The sequence below is a fragment of the Manis javanica genome, chromosome 3 (assembly GCF_040802235.1).
Source record: "Manis javanica isolate MJ-LG chromosome 3, MJ_LKY, whole genome shotgun sequence".
Lineage (NCBI taxonomy): Eukaryota > Metazoa > Chordata > Mammalia > Pholidota > Manidae > Manis > Manis javanica.
The window spans coordinates 86,155,881-86,179,472 of record NC_133158.1 but is presented as its reverse complement, the minus strand read 5'-3'; the positions used below and the strand labels follow the sequence as shown (position 1 = coordinate 86,179,472).

The 23,592-nt window shown below is 35.3% G+C and overlaps 1 long non-coding RNA gene across 1 annotated transcript in view; it reads left to right on the top strand.

Moving 5' to 3' along the window:
* Positions 1–3,042: 3,042 nt before the first annotated feature.
* Positions 3,043–23,592, top strand: part of LOC118968980 (uncharacterized) — a 45,184-nt gene continuing 24,634 nt past the window's right edge. The window contains exons 1-2 of the long non-coding RNA XR_012128726.1: positions 3,043–3,151; positions 10,403–10,567. This is a non-coding gene — a long non-coding RNA (uncharacterized lncRNA). The remainder of the gene's footprint in view (positions 3,152–10,402; positions 10,568–23,592) is intronic.

Here is a 23,592-nt window from a genome sequence, read left to right as displayed (position 1 = left end):
GAAGGCTTATAATAAAAGCCCACATCAAGATATACAGAGGCAAATTAAAGATAAACCCTGTGTTTTGAATTTAACCTGAAGAAAAATAACTGTTTTCAGAAAAGTTGGGCACATATTATACAGTTAAAACTATTTCTAACTCAAACACAAAGGCCTGAAATGAAAATTTAGGAAGGTACAGGCCCCACCAAATATTCTTCTTTTTAAAGAGATTTATTAACTTTTATCAAAAATAGAATTTGTATAAAATTACAATAGAACACTTGGAAAGATGAGTGAAATACATTGAGAAATATTCTCAAGTGACTGCCTTCTGTGAATTATCTTCACGTCTATTTTTTTTACATCCGTCAGTTGTTCATACTGGATTTATGTGATTCAATAACTAAGTAAAAATAATCCAAAATATTTGCAGCTCATGATAACTCTTGATAAATCTTGGTAACTCTTATCTGAAACTGCTGCATAGTTAAAGTCTATCAGAATTTAATATTACATCTAACCTGTAGTGAAAGTCCCTTTCCACTTTTCTGATCTTCAGTAGCAAAGGAGAAGAACCATCCAAGAGCCATAGGGCAATATTATTTCATGCACATGAGCAACATTGTTTATCTGTTTTAGTTTTGTATTCTCTGAGGTGAGTAATATCAACTCTGAGGGACTGAAAAATAGCAGGCCCTCAGGAATTAATTACTGAACTGGATTTATCATTTCTTAGTTTTTATTCATCCTTGAAGGCTGGAGGTTTGCCACTCTTATCAACAGCTATCAACTATCAGCCATTTACTCAAAATAAAATGGATGATTCATTTAAATATTTTTTCTTCTTCAATCACTACATTCAATTTTCACCAAAAGTTTATAGGTGCTTTTCTCCTCTAAATAGTTCCTGAATATTGCATTACTTTAGTAATGGTCATGATAACTCTTATCTGGAACTGCTGCATAGTTAAAACAGAGGCCTCTCCTGTCTCCAGGCTCCAATACCTTCAACCTTGTCATACACACACACACACACACACACACACACACACACACACACACTCACATGCATTCACACACATGCACACACACTACTATCAGTTTGCATTTTAATACAAATCTTAATGGGTAAATCTCCTCCTAAAAGTCGTCTATAGTTCTCTGCATTGTTAATAACATAATGTCTGGATTTCTCCACAAGACCCAAAGTACTTAAGGATGTGGCCCAGCCTTACTTCCTGCCCCTTCCTCCCTAAATGCTCCCATGTAGCTGCATCCTGCTTCCTCTGCCGTTGTTGCTCTTTCTGTCTGCAAAGGTCCCTCCTTCACTCTGAGTCCTCTCATTTCAACTCAGATTTGGAACCCAACTCAGGTGTTACCTTGGTGCAAAACCTTAATTTTAAAAGTTCTAATTAATCAACTGCCTCACCCATGACTATAACCCTCATCAAGGTATAAACTTCATAGATATTTGATATCTAATATTGACAGAAAATTATAAAATATTAGCAGTTCTTTTCAAAAGCATTATATGACACTAAAAAAGAAAGATAGTTTACATACATTTAGGATTTGTTATATAATTTTTAGCTAGCTGTCATTTCTAGCACCCAAAAGTATTCTGTGTACCTAGACTTATTTCATCACTGAAAATACCCTAACATGCTAGATAAAATATTTTGAAAATATCATCTTTTATGTATTCATAAGAAATATGGATTTCTAAATGGAAAAAATGAAATTAAATGTATAGGTCATAATATGTACATAAATCTAAGTAGAATATAGATCCAAATGTGAAAAGCACAACTTCAAAACTTTTAGAAAAAATATTGAAGGATATTTTTGTATTTAGGGTAGGAAAAGATTTCTTAAATTCAAAAAAGGCAAAGATGAAAAGGAAAATTATGATAAGTCTAAGTACATTAAAATTATAACTTTCTAGCTCTCAGAAGATATGTTTAAATGCAGAGATGACAAGATGATATGGTTAGTCATACAACTCAAGATTTATTATCTAGAGGAGATAACTTACTCATATGAACTGGAAATTTAAAGAAAAGGAAATATATAAATGTTCACACATACATGCACATACACAAATGCTTAACATCAATCAGAGAATTCAAATCACAGAAAAGCTGACAAATATTGAAAAGTTTTGTAATAACACATGGTAGCAATGATATGGGTAAATGAGAACTTTATTTTGCTGAAGAGTGGTGGGAAAAAGTAAACTAGAACAACTACATTGGAGAGAATGTAACAGGAAATATCAAATGAGATTTACATAATCATAGATTCAGAAATTTAAACCCCTATAATATGCCCCAGAGGAACTCTTACACATGTGCATATGGAGCTATGTAACAGGATGTTAATAGAAACAGTATTGTATTTACTTCACTATGTGCACTATTTAGTAGTGAAAGTTAATGAACTGGAGCTATTTGTGTTAATATCTCCAAAATAAAATATGAATAAAAAAAAGTTGCAATAGAAATATTCAATATGATATCATTCCTATAAAATTTAAAGTAGACTAAACAATGCCATATGTTATGTTACCATAATACTACAATATATATTGTTTGGAACATAGATAAATTTAATAGGAAGACATGCTTGGAAATGGACCAAAAATAAATTTTCAGGGTTGTAGTTTCATCTGAGAGGGGTTAGGCTAATCATTAATGGAGATTCTATGTAATTGTTTATAATGCTTTTTGTTAAGCTCATTTATAGGTACATGAGTGTTTATTATTTTTATATCAGAATATTGTATTCTTTTTTGAGTATCTGAAGTAGTTTAAAGTAAAATACAAAGCATATGTGTTTTGTGGAGACAACTATCGGTGAGGCTGTGGTCTAGTAATTACTAACAATAGAAAATAGTTTGGGAGAAATACCACTGCATTTTTGTTTACTTTTCTAATGTTCCTATTTTTATGAATTAATTCAAAGTGCTCAAAATATTTTGCTTTTTCTTCACTTTTCTAATGGACACTTAGTTGATGAACTGTTTGCAAAGCAATATGCTGAAATAATCAATTTAATTTATTTCTACTTGTTTCTTCAGTTGAAGGACTTTAAGAGACCCAAGGAGAATGTCAGTCATAGACTGATTAGCATGAACTTCTTCAAGTGATGCATATTTTTGACAACCAAGGTAGGAACTTATTCTTCCCACAGTATCCAGAGGACAGGCACCTATAGATGTCATCTGCCACCTCTAATTCATTAACTGACTTATAACCTGCTTTCATAAGTATTTGTTATATTCTTTAACCTTGACCTTCTCTTCTACAACTTGATATTGTTATTACAATAAAATGCCTTTCCCCACCCATCATTCCAAGTATAGAAATCAATAAAAGCATTTTCTTAGTGTTGAACAGAAAACTTAAGAAGTGCTGTGAGCACTGGCACTTCAGAGAACATACCTCACAAAGAGGCCATTTGTGTAAATATTTTCAATAGTGTTCATGTCTGCAAATTACTCCACAATATTTGAAAGTCACACAATCTTTTAGCAAAATAAATGGTGTTTTATTTACAGTGCTTAGATCTGCCTGGATTGTTGAATATCTGCTTATAACCCATAGAATGGAATAACCATTTGAAATGGATACTAAGTATGTTTTAGAGCATTTATGCATCACTCCAGTGGTTGGCAAACTTTTTCATAAAAGGCCAAAATATAAATATTTTGGGGGCCAAGAGGTAAAAGGAGAGGGTAGAAATTTGGCATTTATCTCCATCTTCTATGTTGATTCAATTCACAGAATGGTGTACCATCTCTAGAACTTATATTCTGAAAGCTTTACAACATGGAAGAAAAAGTGCCAGCAACTGGTCCCAGAAATCTCAGTATGAGTTTCTTGGGTTTCATCATTCTGATGGGTTCTCAGGTTCATATTTTAAGTATCCTCTGTGTCTAGGATAATAATAATATCTGCATAGAGGTTTGTGAATATATGGCACCTTGAATCTGAGTAGAATCAACCTCACCAGAACACCTGAACTCTGAGACAAATGGTTCCTCAGAAAGAAACTAAGGTATGGTTTTCAAAGAGATGAATGATAGTTTCCTAAAAATGATTTATCTTTATAACCTTCTTTTGTGTATATAATTATACTTTCAGACTGTTTTCCAGTGTTTAAATACAAATGTTTGAAAATAGGAGAACAAGGATATATATTGGAATTTTGTTTTAAATACAAAAATGTAAATAAGAGTAACAACCAACAACAACAAAAAAAATAAGGTTGACTATATTTTAGCACTTAAATACTAGGGTGTATGATACAGCCCTTTAATAAAACATCAAGGGCTTTTCAAGTAATATTGTTAGGGAAGAACAAGTAAAATATAAATCATGTGAAGAGTTTATCTGTTTTTCCCAACAAAAATGAAAATATAGAAAGCCTTTAAATACATTAATCTTTATATATTTTCATAAGCAAGAGAAAAACTCTTTATTGATGTATATCATGGGAAAAGATGAGAAAAATATACTACAGATCCATCTTTTTATTTATTTAAGGTTTATTTGGTAGCAAGTGACAGAAACCTATTTCAAGCTGGCTAAATCCTGAAAGTAAACTTAGAATATGAAATGTGGAGGGTTTTAGGTACAGCTTGATCCAGATATAAATATCAACAGGGAATCTAGATAGCTAGCTACCTTTTGTGTAGAATATACATGTGTATTTATATAGAATGTATATACTCTATGTTTGTATAGATAATATAATATTTGAAAGGATATAGTTGAAATTATATTTATATAGAATATATGTATATATGGAGAGAGGGGGGGGTTGATTAAATATGGAAATTAGATCACATGATTATGGAGGCTGAGAGGTTCCACAATCTGCTATCTGCAAGCTGGGAAACAAAGAAAGCTGGTGGAATAATTCATCCTAAATCCAAAGGATTGAAAACCAGGGGCACTGATACTGGAAGGCAGGAGAAGATAGATGACCCAGCTCAAATAAAGAGCAAATTTTCCCTTTCTCTGCATTTTTGTTCTATTTGGGTCTCAATAGATTAGATGATGGTCACTCACATTGGTGAAGGTGATCTTCTTTATTCAGCCTGCTGATTCGGATGCTAGTCTCTTCTGGGAACATTCTCACAGGTACAGCCACAAATAATGTTCCACTAGCTATCTGGGCATCCCTGAGGCCTGTCAGGGTGACACCTAAAATTAATAACTGTAATCCCTCTCTTTGATGTCCTGTCATCTATACTGACTACACTTTACTTCAGATGTAGTAACTCCAGCATTTACATCATAGATAGTTTGTAAATAAAATTGGAAGGAGTTCATTATTGCCAATTTAGATAACCCTGTGTATTTAAAATTACTACATTGAGCAAATGTTATTTTAAATATGAACAATTTTTTAAAGTATACAATTAAAATATATCAAAATAAACTAATAAACCAGGCAAGATGCATACTAAATCCAGAGTCTCTAACCAGGGGTCAGGCATAGATTTAAAATAAGTCTAAGTAGATTGAAGCAAAGAAAATCTGAATAATTGGCGTTAGGAAGTTCTAGTCGCCAATAGTAGAATATCATGGGACACCAAGTCCATTGACAGCAAATATAGTCCATGAGACCAGAGAGGATCATAAGGTATCTCCTTTGTGATCTATATTTACTTCTGCCTTCATGTGGTTGCACATTTGAATCCCTCCTGCAAACTTCTTCATAGTTGACATCAAGTAAAAGTTAAGAAATATAGCTACAGTTAGAATTGAAAAAAGAGTGTCTCACATGTATAGAGACTGGAGATATTCATGACTCTACACAGAGTAGGAATCCTGTCTGGCGGTGGCTGGTTTCTGTAGTAACAGCTGCATTAAGAGCAGTGTTTTATTTTCATTCAGGAAGGCTCTGACTCTTGACTCTTGCCTTTGCATGTATTAGTCACAGGGGTTCAATAAGCTTCAGTTTTCTCCTCCATGAACAGGATGTGCCAGTTATCAATTTATTGCCTCTCAGCTCCAATTCTACCCTACTTAGCTCAGCTTCCTGATTCTGGAGCTGACCCCTGTAAATATTGCTCTTTTTCAGTTGAATCAGTGTTAAGCTTTGACAGGAGAAGACACTGGAGAGACACGGCAAAACCTAGCAGAGTTGCGGCTGCTCCTCCTGGTTGCAGTTCAGTTTTCCTGCTCCTGTGTCACAGGTGTCTGTGCTCGTTGGGACACCCATGGGCACTCCCTCTTCCATGAGGTTGCCAGCACCACAGGAAGTAGTTTTCTGTTTACCAGCTCCTGCTGCCCAGAACCTTGGTGGTTCTCTTCCTGCTTTGCCTGCTGCAGACCAGCTCTGACTCTGTGCTGCATGGAAATTCTCTCCTTTCCAAGGCGCTGCAGCCACACCCTCCTGAATGATGTCTGAATCTCAGCCTTGGGGCAGCACTTCCCATGTTTGCTCTTTCAAAAGTAGTAGACGCTCTCTGCCTTTGCTGCTCTGGTATTGGTTAAGGTTTTCTTTTACCTCTTGGAGTAATTAACCATGTTTTTCTAATTAATAATTATTTATCATCAATTTTCTCTTTTTAAATTACTAATACGCCTGTGGCTTCTAACTGGACCCTGACCAATACAGTGAGATAATAAAAACATCCCCCTGTTGAGAGGTTTATTGAGAGATTTAAATAAAATAATATATGAAATGTTCAATAAATATAGCTATAATTATTGCTGAATAGACATTATAGTGATCTTTGCTAAATTTTAGGAACTGAAAGTTTCTTTTGGATATTAGACAATTTCATTAATTTATAATTATCTCTTTTCTTTTCTCCTGTGTCTGGGTTCAGTAGTGTGGCAAGATGATGTGTTTGAAATGTGTAGCTATCTATCCCCCTTACACTGCTGACAGAACTGGGCAAGATGTACAATTTTTGATGCAGAATTACATAGAAAAAACAACAGTGGGTTATCTTCATACACCTATGGGAATGGCCAAAATCTAGGACTCTGACAAATGCTGATGAAGATGTGGAGCAACAGGAATTCTCATTCACTGCTGCTGGGAGCGCAAAATCATACACCCACTTTGGAAGACAATTCTGTATTTTTTTTTTACAAAACTAAATATTTTCTTCCATACAGTCCAGCAGTTGTGCTCCTTGGTAGTCACCCAAAGCAACTGAAAAGTTACATATACACAAAAACCTGCATATCCATGTTTATAGCACTTTTATTCATAATTGTCAATAGTTGGAAACAACCAAAATGTCCTGTGGTAGGTGAATGGATAACCTATGGTACCACCAGAAAAATGGAACATTATTCAGCGTTAAAAAGAAATGAGCTCTCATGCCATGAAAAGACAGGGAAGAAATTTAAATGCATATTACTAAGTGAAAGAGTCAATCTGTAAATGCAACATACTGTATAACTCCATTTTCATACATAGCATTCTGGAAAGGGCAAAGCTATGGAGACCGTAAAAAGATCAGTGGTTGCCAGGGACTAGAAGAGAGGGACAGCAGGATAGGTGAATCACAGAGGATTTTTAGGGCAGTGAAACTACACCATATGATACTATAACGGTGGATACATGTCATATATGTTTACCTAAAGTCTATGAAATGTACAAGAACAAGAATGAATTCTAATATAAACTATGAACTTCAGGTGACAATGGTATGTCAGTGTAGGTTCATCAATTGTAACAAATGTACCCCTCTGGTGGGTATGTAGATAATGGGAAGGCTATGCATGTGTGGGGACAGGGGGTTTATGGGAGATACCTGTTGAACAATATTGCTGTGATTGTAAAAGTGCTCTAAAAAGTAAAGTCTATTCCAAAAAATTACATAGCTATCATCTGTATTTTCTTCATTTGCCTTGACTAGATTGTTACCTAATCTATGTCTAATATGATTTTTTAAAATTTGGTTGTTTTATAAAATCAGTTTCAAAATGTCTAATGTTCTACCATAGAATAATGTTCTTTTAGAAGTGGGCTTTATTTTTTGGTCAAATTGAAGAAAAGTAAGAGGGGCAGATAATGTTAAGAAATTTAGAAATTTTATTCTAGCTATTTATAAATAGTAAAACAGGATTATCCAGCTGATTATAATTAATTTTCTACTTACTGTTTTGTATGAGCCCAATAGGAATTCATTTGTTGTAAATACAAAATGCTAAATATGATCTCATTTATTTGGAGCAGAATGCAATATTCAGAATGCTATTTCAGGGATACGTTGTTATTTCCCAAAGAAGTAATATATTTCATTTAATTTTCATGTCATGTGCCTATACACAAATTTAGAAGAAACTTAATCAGCTACAAATACCACTACAAAGAAGCTTGGGAACTTGGCTACGTGTAATTGGAATTGCTTTTCAGCTGCAAATTGCTCACTTCGTGAAGGTTTCATTCACAGACCTTTACTTAATATATTTCAAAACAACGTTTGAAGTTCAATTTATTTTACTGACACATACAACTTTTTTCAATAGAAAAATAAGAAATTGATGGAGAAAGATAAAAGTTATGCTTACTGGGAATCAGTGGAGCATATCTCAAAACAAAAAGGAAACACACATGAATAATCTAAATTTATTTGGAAAAATTGGAGCTGGGAGTGAGGGTGGAGAATCTGTAATCAAGAAAGCCAATTTAAAAACCTACTTGAATAAGTCAGTTTCCCACTAGAAAATAGATGGCACATACAAAATAGTATACTATTTTTAAGGAAGGCTTATAGGAGATTATTTACAGAGACACGAGCAAGATGCAAGGAACCCACAAAGGGTGAGGTAATATACCCAAAGGGCTCTCATCAGTGGAGCCATTACTACCTCTAAGCCAGGGACGGAGGGTCTGGGGAGATACCGATTATAGGGACCAGAGTGACTGAATTGTGGATACAGGGCTTCCTGGGAGAAGCATTGGCCTTTAGTTGAGGGATAGCCCCAGTACAGGATTACCTTGCAAAGACAGAGCTGGGCAAATAAACTCCACATCCGCCTCTTTCTCTCACCTATTGATCACCTGTAGACCTCACTTTGGCCTAAATCAACAGGAAGCCAGCAGGGTTTAAGGTCACCTATTGGAAGCTCTTTTTAAGTCCGATTCCTGGATTGAAGAGCAGGGTGGAGAATGATAGAGAATGGATTTTAAGGAGCAGACAGAAGATACCCAGCAAACTTTTTAACAAAATAGAACTTTTAACCACCTGTGTGGTCTCATATAAATCAGGAAATCAAAATATGTAGAATAAAGAGTAGATGAAAATAAACAAAAGCTGATTTAAAAAAAATACTTATTGTGGCTTGAAACTTGGTAGCTTACTTTAAAGCCAAACAATATGTATTATGTTGGTATATAACATAAAAAGATAAAGAGAAGACGTAGAGAACAAATTTGTTGAGGGCAGAGAATAAAATTGATTGCAAACATTTCTCTATTTGAAAAACTAGGAGTTACCACAGACATATTATACACATGTATGTCTAACTTAATAGAGATTCTTGAAATGTTTAATATTTTTCACTTTTTTTAAATTTCCAAAAACATTTCACATATACAAAAGCATGGTGCAGAAAACAAAGCCCTCTTAACACTGGGAGAAAGCTTTTTTAAAAAAAGAGACAAGATATTTTAACTCATATGTTTAGAAATGTGTATTTTTTAAAAGATTTTGTAATGTGGAGTGCACTTTCATTCCATTCTTAATGTACCCTTAATGTTGAAAAAATTAGTCATGTTGTACAAATGGCATCAATTTTCAACATCTTCCTTGTTTAAAAAAAATGCCCTGTACCTTTTCACTTTAGTAAAATAAATTCTGCTGTTATCAACCCCACATCCTCTGAAAAGATATATAATCTAAGACCAATGCTGCTTTATTTTGGAATATTTTGTGTTTTGAATTTCTTATCATGATTTGGAATGCAGCTGGTTTTCTCTTCAAAATAAATATTTAGATCATACCATTGTTAGCATATCTTAGTGAGAGGCAAGAGCCCAGAGACAGACACAGTCACTAGGGATTAAAAAGCCTTTCTGCAAAAAAATCATAAAGTGTAGAGTGGATTTCCAGATAACTGAGAGTTAATGGCCTTTCTGTTTATGCAACGTAGGCAGGGCAGAGGAAAATCAAAGGAAAACCTCTAGAGGCACTGTTGGGTTCCAGAAAGCCATTGAAAGTTGCAGATTTACACGAGGGATTCTGCAGGGTGAATGTTTAGAAAGTAGATTTCTCAGCATGTTCTGGCATGATAAGGGTTTTAAGGCAGATGGATATAATGCGAACATAATTAAACCTTTTTCAGATAGTGGTATAACAATGCTATGTTCTCAAAGGGTAGGCAGAACTGCAGCTCTGAGTGCATTTCATCCATTTATACCTATGTGTTCTATTCTATTTCAGGCCTTCATTAAGAATAATTCTCATAACATAACGTTCCCAAGACTGCAATTTATTATTCTAATGTCACCAGTGCTTTGAAGAAAGATGAACAGTGTTGAGTAGAAAAGGGAAAGAGAGTTAAGGGATGGAAGAGACTGGAGGAAAATAAATGAAAAGAAATTTCAGGTATTTTACATACACTATTTACTATAGGTTTTTTTCAATAGATTTTTAAAGTTTCAGTGTCCTCGAATTCTCATAGGAGATTTGAATAAATGGGACTTTAAATATTGATGGGAATGAAAAAAGAAAACTAATTTTGCTTTGGTTCAGAATGATTTTTACCCTACTGCTCTCATTATGTATGTTAATCTTCATCTCACCTGCTCTTACCTGGTTTTCTTTTTCTTTTTTTTTTGACAGAAAGGGGGATTTGGCCATAATATCTATAAAACTAATTTGTGTATGCTCTTATTCTTTATATGTTGTATGATGCATATTTGTGTGTATACAGTAATATATTCCGTGATTGAAAACATAAGCAATGAATGAAATATATTTCAAATTGATTTAAAATTGAGATAAATTGGGTATTTCAAGTAGGGCTCTTACACTGGGTGGAAAGAAACCTTGTCAGCTCCTTCACTGTCTATGAACAGAGTTCAAGAACAGAGAGAGAAACTTCTTCAGGGGGAGGAGAAAGATTTCATTATTTACATTATAAAATGATTAACTATATGTTATATTTGCTTATAGTTCATACGTGGGATATATGTAAGTCTAGATAAAAATTAAAATATGAACACACCTGGGAAATGACCATATCACATTCATTTTTGTATCCCTTTCTATATATTCTCAAATTTCTATCAAGACAGTTGGCATATACGTATTTGGTAAATGAATACATACATACATAAATGCAAAAACAGTCAACTGACTTAAAAATTCTAAAAATTGTATTTTAGATTTCTTATTATAGTTTGAATGCAGCTGCTTTTCTCTGCATTCCAGAAATATAGAGAGAAATGAGAGAGAAATTCAGAGAAATGAGGGGGAGGGAGGGAGGGAGGGAGGAAGGAAGGAAGGAAGGAAGGAAGGAAGGAAGGAAGGAAGGAAGGAAGGAAGGAAGGAAGGAAAAAGATGACTAATCTATGAAATGTAGTTTGAGAAAGAGGCAGAAACACTTATAAATCCATGGATCATACCATCACTGAACTACAATTTTTGGATTCCTTTTTTGAAAAGAAAGCATGGCAACCACTGGGGGCAGACCTGGTACAATAGGAAAACAAACTACCTGAAGAATAAAACTTGGTTCTGCCTCATCATTTGTACATAAGTAAATATCATAGTTGAAAGTCTTTTTCCTCATTAGAAAACTAAAGATGAGAAGGTATAACTCTGACATTTCCTTCTAGGTCTAATATTCAGTAATTCTCAATGTTAACAAAAAAGTGATCCATCCTTCCATGGGACTACATAGCCTCAGGAAGAGCAGTAGAATGCTCAGCATGCTTATAGCAACAGACTGACAGACTCTACGTATAATTAAACAGGAATTCTAGTCCAGACATTAAAATAGTGACAACCAAGCATAGTCAGCTCTTTTGGGGCACACACAGACACAATCTATCTGGCTTCTTGTCTCTACAATCTTTCAGCTTTCTAAGTAGCAACATTGAACAAACTCATATAAATCTATTTTTACAAAAGTCAGCATCTAAGTTTGATCAAAGGCCAATAGACCTTTCCTTTTTTTCTGAAAGTATTTTATTGTTTTATGATAGAAAAAAAATTTTTTAATGCTTAAAAATATTGGAAAAGTATAATCAATGAACCAGAAATTTTGAGAAATATTTAAAAACTGAAAATAGATGTGATTGAATTGAAATAGAAAAAGACAGTTTAAAATACATAATGAAATAAGATTTTTATGAAAGGTGGAAATGATTTTGTGAGTGTTCACTGGTCAGAGGCAATACTTCTGGGAAATTGTTTCAGAAACTAAATTTAGAATAGTCAGCCTGAGAGGTCTTGTTCTCTTACTTCCCTCTTAAATCCATTTGAGCCCAGCACTAAGCATTGTTTCCAGACTGAAGCTTTGAGCGAGACAAAGGATGAAGAAGGGAGTTTTCTTCAGCTCCTCACAGTAGTGACTTACAGGAGGAATGAGCTTCTCCAATATCTAGAGGATAATGTAGTGGCAGAATTAACTCAGGTGCACCTTACCCCCCAAATTACAGAAGGGATATTTGGTAAATGCAAACATCATTTCAGACATTTGAAGAAAACCAGCATATGTGAGGTATTAGAAATACAAGAATCAGAATAATAAATATCCTAGGTTTCAGCTTCTATAACACAAAAAAGGAGATTTTGAAATAAATACAATACGTGTATGCAAAGAAGAGAAGATAATGATACATGAAACAAAGAGATAGAAATGAATGCAAACAACAAAATTCTCAGTGTTAATGGTATGAATTTTTCTATTTAAAAATACTTTCTGATTGCACAAGACATCTTGCTATATACACTGATAGGCCTACCTAAAAAAAAATTGATAAAATAAGCTTGAAAATAATATGAGGAGGAAGGGAAATTCTAATAAAAAGTACACAGGTATAGTAATTTTGTTATTAGATATGAGAGGTATCAACACAAAATAGGACAAAAAGGTATATTTCCTTTTGGCAAAATTAGAAGTCCACAAAAATACCTACCATTCATGAATCTATGTGGTATGCCATAATGAATTTAAATGAATACAGAAAGAAGTGGCAGAACTTCAAGGAGTAATGAGATATTTCATATTCACAGGTTAAGAGCTAAGTGCCTTTTAAAAGAAATGAAACCTATAATTAAAAGGCAAAATGTAACAGATTTAAATATCACAACTGATATGTCTGAGCTTTATAGCCAACAGGTAGGAAGTACACTGTATTTTTAAGAACACATGAAACGTTTAAAATTTTGTACAGCAACGTTGTCCAAAAGGAAAGATTGATAAATTAGAAAATGCCAATAATTTTATAAGCTACATTCTTTGATGACTATGTAATATATTTAGGAAAATTAACAACAGAAGCAGAGCCATTGGACTTCTCAATGTAAAAACTTCATGGAGGAAGATAATGGAGTAATATTTTAAAAATTATGAGAGGGGAAAAGCCTTCACATCTCAGTATTTATATTCTTCATTTAAATGTGAAGGTAAAACAAGTAAAATTCTCAGTCTTGCAAGGTCTTAAGAGTTTCACCAGATAAATATCCTCTTATACATTGCTATTACAGGAAGTATATCAGTTAAAAGAAAAAAATCAGAAAAAATACTAAAGCATAAGGAAAGTACAAATGAATGAATACCTTTAAAAATTGTATCTCTATACCCACATGCACCTGCACAAATAATTTTATGTCATTTCTTTTTCATAACAATTAAAATTCTAATAGAATGTCTCCAAGAAGGTTTAGTAATCTGGGCAGGTAATGGAGACAAATCAGCTAGTTGGGAAGCCAAGAGATTTGCAGGGAAGTAAACATCGGTTTGGGTTTTAGTAAGTTCAATCATAAATTTAGTAACTGTTATTGTGTGCACCTACTCTGTGCCAGGCACTGGGTGAACACCTGGATATGAAACAAAGGAATTTAACTCATAGGAAAAAAGTGTACAAAATAATTGCTGACCCATAGTACTAAGAGACATTAAAAATAAGTAAATGAATGAATATATAACAATAGGTCAAGTGGTGATAAAGGTTAGGAAGAAAAATTAAGGATGGGGAGGTCCCTTGGAGGCTGACAGTGGCGCCAACAACTGAAGAAAATGAGCGGGTCATGTGAGGTGTGAGAAAAGAGAGCTCAGGGGAAGGCAAAGTACGGCCACTCTGCCTTCCTGGCATGTTTGCATGTTTAGAAAAGAGCAAGAGGTCTCCGTGGCAGGAGCAGACTCAGCCAGAGGGAGGTGCAGGGACTTAAAGGGAAACCAGATAACAAAAGAGGGCCTGACAGGCCACTGAATTTTTGTTTATCTGAATGATACGGAAAATTACTGGATTAAACAGAATCACTTGATTCCAGATTTCTGATCTATACAAGATGGTGTAGTCCAATTTTTCACTGCTTCTCTGCACAAGCACAACTCCACACCCAGGAAACAGCACAAGAGACAACCAAATAAAAATTCTGAAAGGTTATAAAAAGAAGGTGAGCCAACTGGGGAGCCCAAGCCTCGAGGAACAATACGACAGCCTGTGTCCTGCTTCCGCCCACTAAATGGAAGGCCAGCGGACCCTGTGTTGTCTGACCTGTGGCCTAGCAAAAGAAGGCAGCCCAGACAGGCTCATTCCTTGAAGCATAGAACAGCAGTCTCTAACAAGATCAGGTAGATCCGGCCCCACGGCAAGGAGACTCCATAGGAGAACACCCCTCCCCCACCTGGCCGAGTCTTCCCCTCCCTGGGGAGACCCTCTGGGGACAGTGACACGCAGAACCTGAGCTGAGACCTAGCTGCGGTGCACCCTGGTCTGGGAAGCCTCTTTGTCCAGATAGAGCAGATGTTCTCCTCCTCTGCCCAGAGAGGAGAAAGAACAAAAGCACAGGTAGGAATCTGATCCCGAAAGCCTTTGTTTTCTCCACAGGCCAGAGATGCTCCTTTGCTGCCTGAAGACAATGAGTGGACAGGCAAAACAATGTGACCCGGTCCTAGCAAGTGACCCAGTTCAAGAAGGCTCTTTGTCCCTGCGACCCTTCTCCTCAACACGAGACAGTAGACCTGTGCATGAAACCACCAAGAGGAAACGAGTCACAGCACCCTGGTCAGTCCAAAGGCTTCATGGGTCCCTGTGGTCGGGGAACCTCAAGAGACACTGGGACACCCAGGACAGCAGTGGTAGGGGGACCCACCGCCCTCCTCCTCCCACCACTCCAAGCAGCACCCACCAGCAGGGACCAGTGGGAGCTCCAGGTGGGTCAAAATAAACAAGATGAGCTAAGTGGACAGAAACAACACAGCCAAGTGCTGAAAGTTAAACTACCACTGGAACCGCAGCTCATAAAATTAGGCCAAGATCAAAATGCCAAACTTAAATAAGGTATCTCTCTCCTAAAATAAAATATTTAATAGGACCCAGAGTCACCTATCATAATAAACAAAATATCCAGGATACAATGAAAAAAAATCATGCGCCATACTAGGAATCAAGAAAATCAAGAGTTGAAAGAAAAAAGATAAATCAACTGAAGTCAACATCAAGATGAAATCTCATGTTGGGAATATATGTCAAGGATTTTAACTAAGTTTTCCTAAAATTGCTTCAACAATCAATTACAAATTCTCTTGAAACAAATGAAAGAATAGAAAATCTCAGCAGAAAAATAAACTATGGAAGAGAATAGTGTTTTCAGAAATAGACCCATAAATGTATAGGAAGTTGGTATGTGATAGAGGTACCCCAGTCCATGAATGAAGATCAGTCAGTACCTGATATGGTATACGCAATGAAAAAAATGAACTTGGCTAACCTTTTATCTCACCTAAATAAAGATGATTAAAATGCAAATGTGAAAGATGCTATACTGAATAATACAAAAAGAAAGAAGACAAAGTATTTTTGTCACTTCTTCAAGGGAGTGGAGGAATACATATACAAAAAAACTAAAAGACAGAGCCTGTAACTTTAAAAAGTTTGATGGATTTGAAAAGAACTAACAGATTTTTTAAAGGTTTATTGAAGGATACCAACAAAAACTAACAAGTGACAGATTGAAAACATATTCACAATGTTTAAGATTTATAAAGACATATTATGTAGGCTACATAAGAAATTGTTGCTTAGCAACCAGGAGTGATTGTAAACACAATTAAAAAATTATAAAGACTTTAGATAGTTACAGGAGGAATTCAAATGGCTAACTAATGAATATAGAGATGCTCACTCACATTCACTAATCACAGAAAATCTGATTACAACAAAGAGCTATGTCTTCCACCTCTCAGATAAACAAAAATTTTAAATGTCACCTAAGTAGTAGTATTAACAAAGATGTGGCAAAATGAGACTCTTTGAGAGTTGCTATTGCAGTATAAACTATTAGGGTTTTCTGGAGAGCAATTTGGCAGTGCTTAGTAAAGTTAATTATATGTGCTTACTGTGACACAGCAGTTCTGTGCCTGTGGATATATTACTGAGAAATTCATATGCAGGTCCACAAGGCGACATGCACAGGGCTGTGCATCACTGCTTGTGAGTGCACAGCTCTGGAGGCAGCCTTAAGGGTTAATGGATAAGCAAAATGTGGTGACTGCTTAACCTTGCATACTATGCAGCAGTTAGAAGCAATCAACTAGGTATACATATATAGATCTTAAAAACCTCATGAATAATAAAAAATATAGGACACATATGCATTCTGTAATATACCATTTATATATATTAAAGCACCTACATACGAAATCAAAAACATGTTTTTTTCATAGACACTTATAAATTCAAAGATATACTATTTATTGTTATTATTATTATCATCATTAGGGAGACTGTAGATAGAAGCAAAGTGAGATTGACAATGGAGGATAATGGAAAATAATAGTGAAGTAAGGAAAAATAAGAAAAGGGCCTTACATGGATTTATGACGTACCATGGCCCAGAAGCTTGACTAACTCAAGTCTGAATCTTAGATCTCTCCAAAATAAATGAATAAGAAATATGAACTGAATGATACACAATTTTTCACATACCAGAATGGCAAAAGTTCAGAAAAAAGGTGTTGAAATCTAGGACTCAAGGGGATGTAAGGAAATTATTACTTCATGCAGTTATGGTTGGAATGGCTTTAATACAGCCTTTTGGATAGAGTGGGTTTTCATTACATTGAAATATTGAAAATATGTTTTGGAGAATTGCTTTTTACCACACCAAAAGCTAAGTAATGAACTATTCAACTCCCATAGGCACCTATTGCTAACACAGGTATTAGACAAGTGCATTTATTACAGCTTTTTGCAGAGGAGAAAAATAAAATATAATTAAATATTCACAAATCATATGCATAGACACTATATAATAATATGTGACCTAAAAAAATGAAGTTGATCATGAATGATGATATGACTATATCAATTAAAGTATTGTGAATTGTAAAAGAAGTCAATCACCCAAGTATCCAAATAGTTCGGGTCCAATTATGTTCAAACAACTGATATAAGACAAAATTATATTTGTATATGCATATGTAGTGCATAGCAACATATGAATGAATGTTCATCAGCTTGATATCAGTAGCTATGTCTAAGCAGTCAAAAAGACTTAAAACTTCCAATGTGTCTTGTACACATGTGCATTTTTGGGTAACAAAAAATTATATATCTCCCTCTCATCTATATATATCTTCAGATAATATTGAATGTCATGTCCTAAGTCTTGTTATTTATTTTCTTGAAAAGGGGTTCTTCAATTAAATAAGTTTGAAAATTAATCCAAAGTAATTTTTTTCTCTTAGAAATTCAAAATATATATTAACACATTAGAACTGGAGATATTCCACAACCCAAAATATTTTGAACTTTGTCTAGTCAGTGTTCCCTAACCTAAGCATCCTTTGTTGCCTTAAAAAAAAACCCAGTGACCATTTTTCTTGTAGACAACAATATATTCTAACTTGGTAACTCTAAAGTAGGAATAGAAAAATAAAATAAGGGTTGAAGGGATGTAAAACAAAATTCTAATTCTTAAATTGTCGCTATGATTCAGTATAAGACTTTAGGTTTCCTGCCAGCTGAGAGATAGGCTTTAGGTACTTATTTGTTGGAAAGAGAGAGAATGAATTCTGGCTAAGTAAAGTTTATCTCAGCACTAAATTCTGAAAGAAATGTCAAATTTGGTAAATTACATATATGTCACTGAATTATGTAGTTGAGAAAAATCTTCATCATGACATTTGTTCTGATTTGAATGTATAATTAGAGGACAATTTAGTAAAAATGTTTTATTGACACAAGGAAAGACTAATGATCATGTTTAGCTTCAGGGGTCAAATTATGAATAAATAATATTTAAAAGTGTGTAAAGGAACAGACAAACACTATGCTTCTTATATTTTATACACCATGATACATGAGGCTAATGTTCTTGATTCACCATCCATGTATCCTTTAATCTAGAAGGAGCATTTTTCATCAAATCATGTTCATTAGGCACTATGTGAACACTTGGATCGATGTCTCATGTAGATACTCCTGGTCTGTGTATCTCTGAGTGTTAGCACTAGTTGCCAAAAATAAGCCAGGAACATCTGGAACATGCAAAGTAACTTAAAAAGCCTTACTCTCAAAATTAGTAAGTTTTGAAACCTTATTTTTTAAAGTTGCTATTAAGTACACCACGTATTAAAATACCAATTTCATTTTTTTTTAATTTTTTAATTTTGGTATCATTAATCTACAGTTACATGAAGGACATTATGTTTACTAGGCTCCCACCTTCACCAAGTCCCCCCCACATCCCTGTTCACAGTCACTGTCCATCAACATAGTAAGATGCTGTAAAATCACTACTTGTCTTCTCTGTGTTGCACAGCCCTCCCTGTGCCCCCCCAACACTGTACATGCTAATCGTAATGCCCCCTTTCTTTTCTTCCCACCCTTATCCCTCCCTTCCCACCCGTCCTCCCCAGTCCCTTTCCCTTTGGTAACTATTAGTCCATTCTTGGGATCTGTGCGTCTGCTGCTGTTTTGTTCCTTCAGTTTTCTTGTTCTTTTACTCCACAGATGAGTGAAATCATTTGATATTTGTCTTTCTCCGCCTGGCTTATTTCACTGAGCATAATACCCCCTAGCTCCATCCATGTTGTTGTGAATGGTAGGATTTGTTTTTTTCTTATGGCTGAGTAATATTCCATTGTGTATATGTACCACATCTTCTTTATCCATTCATCTACCGATGGACATTTAGGTTGCTTCCATATCTTGGCTATTGAAAATAGTGCAGCAATAAACATAGGAGTGCATTTGTCTTTTTCAAACTGGAGTGCTACATTCTTAGGGTAAATTCCTAGAAGTGGAATTCCTGGGTCAAATGGTATTTCTATTTTGAGCATTTTGAGGAACCTCCATACTGCTTTCCACAATGGTTGAACTAATTTACATTTCCACCAGCAGTGTAGGAGGGTTCCCCTTTCTCCACAACCTCGCAACATTTGTTGTTGTTTGTCTTTTGGATGGTAGCCATCCTTACTGGTGTGAGATGATATCTCATTGTGGTTTTAATTTGCATTTCTCTGATGACAAGCGATGTGGAGCATCTTTTCATGTGTCTGTTGGCCATCTGAATTTCTTCTTTAGAGAACTGTCTATTCAGCTTCTCTGCCCATTTTTTAATTGGATTATTTGCTTTTTGTTTGTTGAGGTGTGTGAGCTCTTTATATATTTTGGATGTGAAGCCTTTATCAGATCTGTTATTTTCGAATATATTCTCCCATACTGTAGGATACCTTTTTGTTCTATTGATGGTGTCCTTTGCTGTACAGAAGCTTTTCAGCTTGACATAGTCCCATTTGTTCATTTTTGCATTTGTTTCCCTCGCCTGGGGAGATATGTTCAAGAAGAGGTCACTCATGTTTATGTCTAAGAGATTTTTGCCTATGTTTTTTTCTAAGAGTTTTATGGTTTCATGACTTACATTCAAGTCTTTGATCCATTTTGAATTTACTTTTGTGTATGGGGTTAGACAGTGATCCAGTTTCATTCTCTTACATGTAGCTGTCCAGTTTTGCCACACCATATGTTGAAGAGACTGTCATTTCCCCATTGTATGTCCATGGCCCCTTTATCGAATATTAGTTGACCATATATGTTTGGGTTAATGTTTGCAGTCTCTATTCTGTTCCATTGGTCTGTGGCTCTGTTCCTGTGCCAGTACCAAATTGTCTTGATTACTGTGGCTTTGTAGTAGAGCTTGAAGTTGGGGAGTGAGATCCTCCCCACTTTATTCTTCTTTATCAGGATTGCTTTAGCTATTCGGGGTCTTTGGTGGTTCCATATGAATTTTTGAACTATTTGTTCCAGTTCATTGAAGAAAGCTGTTGGTAATTTGATAGGGATTGCATCGAATCTGTATATTGCCTTGGGGAGGATGGCCATTTTGATGATATTAATTCTTCCTAGCCAGGAGCATGGGATGAGTTTCCATTTGTTTGTGACCTCTTTAATTTCTCTTAAGAGTGTCTTATAGTTTTCAGGGTATAGGTCTTTCACTTCCTTGGTTAGGTTTATTCCTAGCTATTTTATTCTTTTTGATGCTATTGTGAATGTAATTGTCTTCCTGATTTCCCTTTCTATTAGTTTATTGTTAGTGCATAGGAAAGCCACAGATTTCTGTGTGTTAATTTTGTATCCTGCAACTTTGCTGAATTCCGATATTAGCTCTAGTAGTTTTGGAATGGAGTCTTTAGGGTTTTTTATGTACAATGTCATGTCATCTCTGAATAGTGACAGTTTAACTTCTTCTTTACCAATCTGGATTCCTTGTATTTCTTTGTTTTGTCTAATTGCCATGACTAGGACTTCCACTACTATGTTGAATAACAGTGGGGATAGTGGGCATCCCTGTCTAGTTTCTGATCTCAGAGGAAAAGCTTTCAGCTTTTCGCTGTTCAGTATGATGTTGGCTGTGGGTTTATCATATATGGCCTTTATTATGTTGAGGTACTTGCCCTCTATACCCATTTTGTTGAGTGTTTTTGTCATGAATGGATGTTGAATTTTGTCGAATGCTTTTTCAGCATCCATGGAGATGATCATGTCGTTTTTGTCTTTCTTTTTGTTGATGTGGTGGGTGATGTTGATGGATTTTCAAATGTTGTACCATCCTTGCATCCCTGGTATGAATCCCACTTGGTCATGGTGTACGATCCTTTTGATGTATTTTTGAATTCGGTTTGCTACTGGTTTGTTGAGTATTTTTGCATCTACGTTCATCAGGGATATTGGTCTGTAGTTTTCTTTTTTGGTGGGGTCTTTGCCTGGTTTTGGTATTAGGGTGATGTTGGCTTCATAGAATGAGTTTGGGAGTATTCCCTCCTCTTCTATTTTTTGGAAAACTTTAAGGAGAATGGGTATTATGTCTTCCCTGTATGTCTGATAAAATTCCGAGGTGAATCCATCTGGCCTGGGGGTTTTGTTCTTTTGTAGTTTTTTGATTACTGCTTCAATTTCATTGCTGGTAATTTGTCTGTGTAGATTTTCTGTTTCTTTCTGGGTCAGTCTTGGAAGGTTCTATTTTTCAAGGAAGTTGTCCATTTCTCCTAGGTTTCCCAGGTTGTTAGCATATAGGTTTTCATAGTACTCTCTAATAATTCTTTGTTTTTCTGTGGGGTCCGTCGTGATTTTTCCTTTCTCATTTCTGATTCTGTTGATTTGTGTTGACTCTCTTTTCCTCTTAATAAGTCTGACTAGAGGCTTATCTATTTTGTTTATTTTCTCTAAGAACCAGCTCTTGGTTTCATTGATTTTGCTATTGTTTTATTCTTCTCAATTTTATTTATTTCTTCTCTGATCTTTATTATGTCCCTCCTTCTGCTGACCTGAGGCCTCTTTTGTTCTTCTTTTTCCAATTTTGATAATTGTGACATTGAACCATTCATTTGGGATTGTTCTTCCTTCTTTAAATATGCCTGGATTGCTTTATACTTTCCTCTTAAGACTGCTTTTGCTGTATCCCACAGTAGTTGGGGCTTTGTGTTGTTGTCATTTGTTTCCATATATTGCTGGATCTCCATTTTGATTTGGTCATTGATCCATTGATTATTTAGGAGCATGTTGTTAAGCCTCCATGTGTTTGTGAGCCTTTTTGCTTTCTTTGTACAGTTTATTTCTAGTTTTATGCCTTTGTGGTCTGAAAAGTTGTTTGGTAGGATTTCAATCTTTTGGAATTTACTGAGGCTCTTTTTGTGGCCTAGTATGTGGTCTATTCTGGAGAATGTTCCATGTGCACTTGAGAAGAATGTGTATCCTGTTGCTTTTGGATGTAGAGTTCTATAGATGTCTATTAGGTCCATCTGTTCTCCTGTGTTGTTCAGTGCCTCTGTGTCCTTACTTATTTTCTGTCTGGTGGATCTGTCCTTTGGAGTGAGTGGTGTGTTGAAGTCTCCCAGAATGTATGCATTGCATTCTATTTCCTCCTTCAATTCTGTTACTATTTGTTTCACATATGTTGGTGTTCCTGTATTGGGTGCATATATATTTATAATGGTTATATCCTCTTGTTGGACTGAGCCCTTTATCATTATGTAATGTCCTTCTTTATCTTTTGTTACTTTCTTTATTTTGAAGTCTATTTTGTCTGATACTAGTATTGCAACACCTGCTTTTTTCTCTGTGTTGTTTGCATGAAATATCTTTTTCCATCCCTTGACTTTAAGTCTGTGCATGTCTTTGGGTTTGAGGTGAGTTTCTTGTAAGCAGCATATGGATGGGTCTTGCTTTTTTATCCATTCTATTACTCTGTGTCTTTTGATTGGTGCATTCAGTCCATTTATATTTAGGGTGATTATTGAAAGGTATGTACTTATTGCCATTGCAGGCTTTAAGTTTGTGATTACCAAAGGTTCAGGGTTAGCTTCTTTACTATCTTACTGTCTAACTTAACTCGCTTTTTGAGCTGTTATTAACACAGTCTTATGATTCTTTATTTCTCTCCCTTCTTATTCCTCCTCCTCCCTTCTTCATATGTTGTGTGTTTTGTTCTGTGCTCTTTTTAGGAGTGCTCCCATCTACAGCAGTCCCTGTAAGATGCCCTGTAGAGGTGGTTTGTGGGAGGCAAATTCCCTCAACTTTTGCTTGTCTGGGAATTGTTTAATCCCTCCTTCATATTTAAATGATAATGGTGCTGGATACAGTAATCTTGGTTCGAGGCCCTCTGTTTCATTGCATTAAGTATATTATGCCTTTCTCTTCTGGCCTGTAGGGTTTCTGTTGAGAAGTCTGATGATAGCCTGATGGGTTTTCCTTTGTAGATGACCTTTTTTTTCTCTCTGGCTGCCTTTAATACTTTGTCCTTGTCTTTGATCTTTGCCATTTTAATTATTATGTGTCTTGGTGTTGCCCTCCTTGGATCCCTTGTCATGGGAGTTCTGTATACCTCTGTGGTCTGAGAGGCCATTTCCTCCCCTAGTTTGGGGAAGTTTTCAGCAATTATTTCTTCAAAGACAC